The sequence below is a fragment of the Dermacentor silvarum genome, chromosome 1 (assembly GCF_013339745.2).
Source record: "Dermacentor silvarum isolate Dsil-2018 chromosome 1, BIME_Dsil_1.4, whole genome shotgun sequence".
Lineage (NCBI taxonomy): Eukaryota > Metazoa > Arthropoda > Arachnida > Ixodida > Ixodidae > Dermacentor > Dermacentor silvarum.
In genome coordinates, this window is record NC_051154.1 from 438,757,479 (window position 1) to 438,763,501 (window position 6,023).

The window sequence follows — 6,023 nt, forward strand, 5'->3', positions numbered from 1 at the left end:
GAAAAGCGCATTGCCAATCTAGTTGTCAGCTCACCTGCATGGCTACCGCCCCAAATCTTTTCAGCCTGGCACTAAAATGATTCTCACGTGGTACTATGCACTGTAGTCGGGCAAAAGATTGCGTACTAACTATAGGTGGTGCCCGAAACATGGCCTCAATGGCGTGTTTCCCGCTCCACAATCACTTCCGGCACATGCATTTACCAAAAGACCTTAGATATCGGTTTTTGTTACTTGATAGGTTTCTGTTTTCGGATTTTGACACCACCTATTGGAGCCGCGCGCGTGCCGTTGTGAGTACCCTCGTTTCGACTCGCAGACAGCAGCTCTGTCAGCCACGATAGACCATCTGGACAACGTCCAATAACGCAAATCTAACAGCCTTGGAAACTGTTCCTACACGAACAACAGCACGAACCCACATGAAGGCACTGCTGCGTTACTTAAAAGACACCGGACTCCGTGACAAATTGTGACTCTACACTGTGTGACGTAGGATGGGACGTTGACACTATGCAACAGTAGAACGCCTTCGCAGACTGCGTGACAGTGCCCACAGACACAGTTCTGTTTGTGTGTGTGTGTCATTTTTGTTTCTTTCATTTTCCGCCTTTTCTTATACTTATTTTTTCTCTCTCTCTCCTGTTGAATCCCTTTACCCCTCCCCCGGTACAGGGTAGCTAACCGGACATAATCACTGGAAAAATAACAGGTGAGACTACCTATAGCTGAAGTGTCAAAAAGTCGCGCACAAAGTCGCCGGGCTTGCAACAATGCAAATGTTGTGGAAATCAACGTCACGTGACGAAGGCGTGTCGACTAATCAGGAGTAGATGCTTCAAATGTGCACGGCCAGAACATTTAGCCAGAATGTGTGCGGTAAACGAAAAAAACAAGCACAATGCTTGCAGTAACGGCGCAAGCGATAGAAACGGAAGATAGTGATAGCAGCGCATCGCAAATCTGGTCATTGACAACTAAGCGCACCCTCGTACAACCAATCAGAAGATCATTCGCGTGGAATGGCATCGAAGTGAAAATGGATGTCGACACTGGCTCTCCTGTTTGCCTCATTCCTAAACGCATTTACGAGAGATATTGTCATCCATGGCCGCAGCTACAAAGGTCGGAGCCCCGGCTTTCATGCTATTTTGGAAGGCTTCCGCTCCTCGGTGTACTGTCTATGCCATTTTCATATCAAGGTACAACAGTGCAATGTAGTCTGACTGTTTTAGACTGCAATGGCCCCAGTCTTTGCGGCCGGGACCTACTGCTAAAGTTAGCAGACGAACGCATTCAGGTGCTGAGCGTGTACCAGCAGTCTTCATTATCAAGCCAAGCCCTGACGGATGTGCCGAAGCTACTGCAGCAAAACGCTGACCTTTTCAGTGAGGGTACTGGTCTCATCAAAGGCCCGCCAGCCCGACTGCACATTAAGACCGGATCAAGCCCCAAGTTCTTCAAGGCTAGAAAAATTCCTTTTGCAGTTCGAGTAAAGTGGCAAAGAAGCTTGACAGACTAGTCTCGGCAAGCGTAATCCAGTGTCCCATTCCGAATGGGCAACGCCCATTATTCCCGTTTTGAAAAAGGCGGGACGGTGCGCAATTGCGGCGACTTCAAGGTGACACTAAACCCAGTATGCGATGTCGAACAGTACCCCTTGCCTGTCATAGATGACATTTTCGCAAATTTATGCGGAGGAAAGAAATTCAGTATTTTAGACCTTCGCGATGCTTACAATCAGGTCGAATTGGATGAAGACTCACGGAAATTAGCCATGATAAACACACAAAAAGGGCTGTTCTGCTACAACCGATTGCCATTTGGCATCGCGTCAGCCCCAGCGATATTTGAACGGAAAATTGAATAATTGCTGCAAGGCCTGAAAGGAACCCAGGCATATTTAGATGATGTGTTGATAGCTGAGAGTGGCCACGCTCAAAATTAAAATCTGCAAGCCGTGTTGCAGCGTTTCCACGAGAAAAGTAACAAAATTAGTTCTGACAAGTGCAGGTTTTGTGAATCATCCGTGACGTATGTTGGCCATCGCATTGATGCTGAAGGACTCCACCCGCTGGAGAAGAACGTTGACGCAATCAGACTGGCTGCTTTGCCACGAAATGTTGTCGACTTGCGATCCTTTTTGGGAATGCTTACTTTCTACAATAATACAATAAGTTGTTGCCGAATCTATCCACGGTGCTTGAACCTTTGTTCAGTCATCTTGAAAAAGGTGCGAAATGGACTTGGAGCGTAAAAGATGACGCGGCATTTAAAAGGCAAAAACTGCTTTGTGTTCGGCTCCCGTGCTAACGTACTTCGGATCCGGAGCTGGAGTTGCTGTTGGAATACGACGCTTCGCCTTACCGTGCCGGTGCCGCCCTCTTTCACCGTATAAATGGCGAAGACAGGCCAATTGGTTTCAAGTCGCGAACGCTCACCTCAGCTGAAAGAAAGTACTCTCAAATTGAGCGAGAAGCGTTAGCGCTAGTGTTCGGAGTGTCAAGGTTCCGCGACTACCTTTTGGAACGTGAGTTCACCTTTGTAACAGATCACCGTCCGTTGTTGGGTCTTCTCAGACCGGACCGTCAAACTTCTGTCATGGCAGCCGCCCGAATTCAGCGATGGGCGCTTTTGCCCGGGGCGTACAAATACAAGCTTATCTGTAAGCCTGGCAAACAGATGTTTATCTCGGATGCTCTAAGCCGCTGGCCTGAATCGTTGCAACTGCTGGAAGCAGAAAAAGATGTGACGAAAATGGTGCGTGTCATCGACCAATGGGACCAGCCAGTGGTATCCTGCAAACAACTGCAAGCACTCAGAGCAGCTGACGGTGTTATGATAGCTATATGCAGGTACGTGACTGAAGGATGGCCCTCCGTCATTGAAGGGGGACAGCAGAGAAATGGCGGATGATTGGAAAAGGCGACATGAGCTGTCTGCGGAGAAGGGGTTGTTGTTCTGGGGCAATCGTGTATTGATACCAAGGGCGGCGCGTGAGAAACTCTTGAAGATGATGCATGAGTCTCATCACGGTGTGTCTACAATGAAGACAAGGGCGAGGGCTAGTTTTTGGTGGCCTGGACTAGATAAAGACATTCATAGAATAGTTTTAGACTGTCGGGACTATGTTCAAGCTTTGCCTATGCCCCCTGCACGGAACCCCGTCAGTTGGCCGAGTTCTCGGGAGAAGTGGTTACGGTTGCATGCCGATTACGCAGGGCCTTTCGAAAACAAGATGGTGTTAGGATTTGTGAATGCACACAGCAACTGGATAGAAGCCATTCCAGTATCTCGCGCGACAGCTAATGCTACTGTAGATTCTATGCGAACCTTGTTCAGCCGATTTGGATTCCCCCGCACCATAGGTATGGACAATGGGAGGCCATTTACCGGGTCTGATTTTGCTCAATTTGTGCAGATAAATGGAATCGAGCATATTCGTACCCCGCCTTACCACCCTCACTGCAATGAACTAGCAGAACGTGCCGTAAGAACTATCACGGATGGATTGAAGAGAATGCCTCGAGAAGAGCTAGGCAGAACTCTGGCCAGAATTCTTTGCAACTACAGAAATTCACCACAGGCGTCCGGGTTTTCACCATCCCAACTGCTTCTAGGCTACCGGCTGCGCACTAGACTGGATATGTGTTTTCGGTCAAGGAGCCACGAGATGCGGACAAATCCAGCTGTTGATTCCGCCAGTTGGTACTTCGCCACTGGAGAGGCCGTCTACGTGCGCAACTACGGCGTAGGAGAAAACTGCACACCCGGCAAGGTGAAATCGTCGAGTGGAGCCCGTCTCGTCACTGAAAACGGAGATGGCGTCGTTCGACGTCATGTCGACCAGATGCGCAAACGTTCACCGAACACATATTCAAGCAGAGAACTGCCGACCGCAGAAGAATCGCCTTGTATAACCGCAAAGGCACCGAAATACGAGGCTGGCGACTTTCCGAAAGCCCTGTACCCGAGCTACATAGGTCCCCAAGGATCCGAAAGCCAGTGGAACGCTACGGCTACTAGGGGAAAGGAATGCTGCAGATAACAAGTCTTGCCCGGATGACGCCTCTGCGCATGCGTCTGTTCTCTCTCTTCCTGCTTCTCTCCCTTGGTTTAGATATATTTTCGAGCCTGAAATAAACGGTGTTCTTTTGGTGCCTGTGATACTGGTCTGAGGTTCATCCCGTAGCTGCCGGCCAGGCCTGGGCCGGTAGTACGTAACAGTATGTGAACTCCAAAATTTGCAGGCAGTGAATTTGTGTTCAGACATAGCCTCCCACACATAGGCAGACCACTTAGGGACGTAATTTCTTGTCAGGTCAATTTTCATTATTCGTAATATTCTGGCCAGTGTTGCCAGGTTTGGCTATATATAGCCAAATTGGGCTATAAGAAAAATTTTGGCGTCGACTTGGACGTGTTGACTATGTGGCTATATTTGGGCTGCGGAAAATCTGTGACTTGGCTTTGTTTAGGCTATAAGTGGTGCCCTAATCCACGCTCCAGAGGTGGCTCTGATCGTGTAGAAGCCAATCTCCAAGTCTATGTTTTAGCTGGCTGAGCCGGCCGCGTGGCTGTGCGTGTGTGCATGCGCGAAATGACCCCGCCCCCCTCCCCCTTCCGTCTCTGCGCCTTTGTCTGAGCTAGTGGCTTTGATCTTTTATGCACTTAAACTTACACCCCGCTTGGCCGTTGGGCACCCGATTCCCAGGCATCGGGATGAACCTGATATCGATGAACCTCATTCTCCTAATATCGAAACATGTTTGCCACGATGACATCAGTGCAGAACGTCACATGAACTTCACCCACCGTGTTAGCTTAGCATGTGAGGTGGCGCGCTGCTGGCTCGAGGACGCGGGTTTGATTCCCGCCACGGCAGCTGCATTTCGATCAAGGCGAAATGCAGGAACACCAGTGTACTTAGATCTAGGTGTACGTTAAAGAACCCGAGGTAGCCAAAATTATTCCGGAGTAGCCCACTGCGTCATGCCTCCCAATCATATCCTGGTTTTGGCGCGTAAAACCCCAGCAATTATTAGAGATTTTTAGAATAGGAACCTCAAACGTTTTGGGGTCCCAAAAAATAATGTCGAAGCCACTGCGCGTGCGCAAGACGCAAACTGGTTTTGGGGTTTCCGTCGGGCACGCTATTTCATCGATTTAGCGTATGGTAGCCACCATAATTTAGCGGGAGCCCCAAAAGCTGCCCCAAAGCTTTCGTTAACAAACATGGCGGCCCCCATCGAAGTGACGGCTCTAACCTAGCACCAAACTGGGCTCGATTCGTGGTAACGCCTGAAGTTCGTAAGCTAGGAGACGTGATTGCGGTTATCACTTTTTATTGCGATAGCAATTATATAGACACTTCAACTAGATTTCTGCCGTCGGTGTCGCCGTCGTCGTCGCCGTCGCCGTGAGGTTCCCTAAAGATAAAATCTTCGCCGCGCGCCGTATGCCCGAGCGGAAGCGTGCGGGGACGCGCGCTATCACGGAGAGCGAACGCACTCACTCTCCCACGCGCAAGCAAGGAAGCGGGAAGCCAGCGCCGGAGGGAGCGGGGGGGGGGGGGCGCACTTCTACTCTGCCAGCAACCGCGCTCGTCGCTCGCGCGCACCGTCTCTTATCTCCACACGGCTCTGACCTTTACGCGCCGTGCATTCGCCGCTCAGTTTTCGTTGAAGCGATAGACCGTACGTACAGCGGTGAGCACTGTTAGGGTGAACACGCGAGCGCGTGGCCGACGGCACTATCAGCGCCGCGTAACAGCCATCGTTGGAAACATTGCACATGCGCAGCATGTGCTTTGCGAAACACTCTTTCCACCGCGCGCATCACGTCATCGATACGCTTGTTCGTCGTCTGCTAGCCGCATTTTTTGCTCGCTGAGCTGATACCTTCTGCATTTCAAGGTCCATCTGGATTGAAGATTGGCGCGTGAAGGAAAAAAGTGAGTGTAAGAGGGATAATTATTAAACTTTTTATTCAAGAAAATTGCACTTTTGCAATTCAAGTTAAAC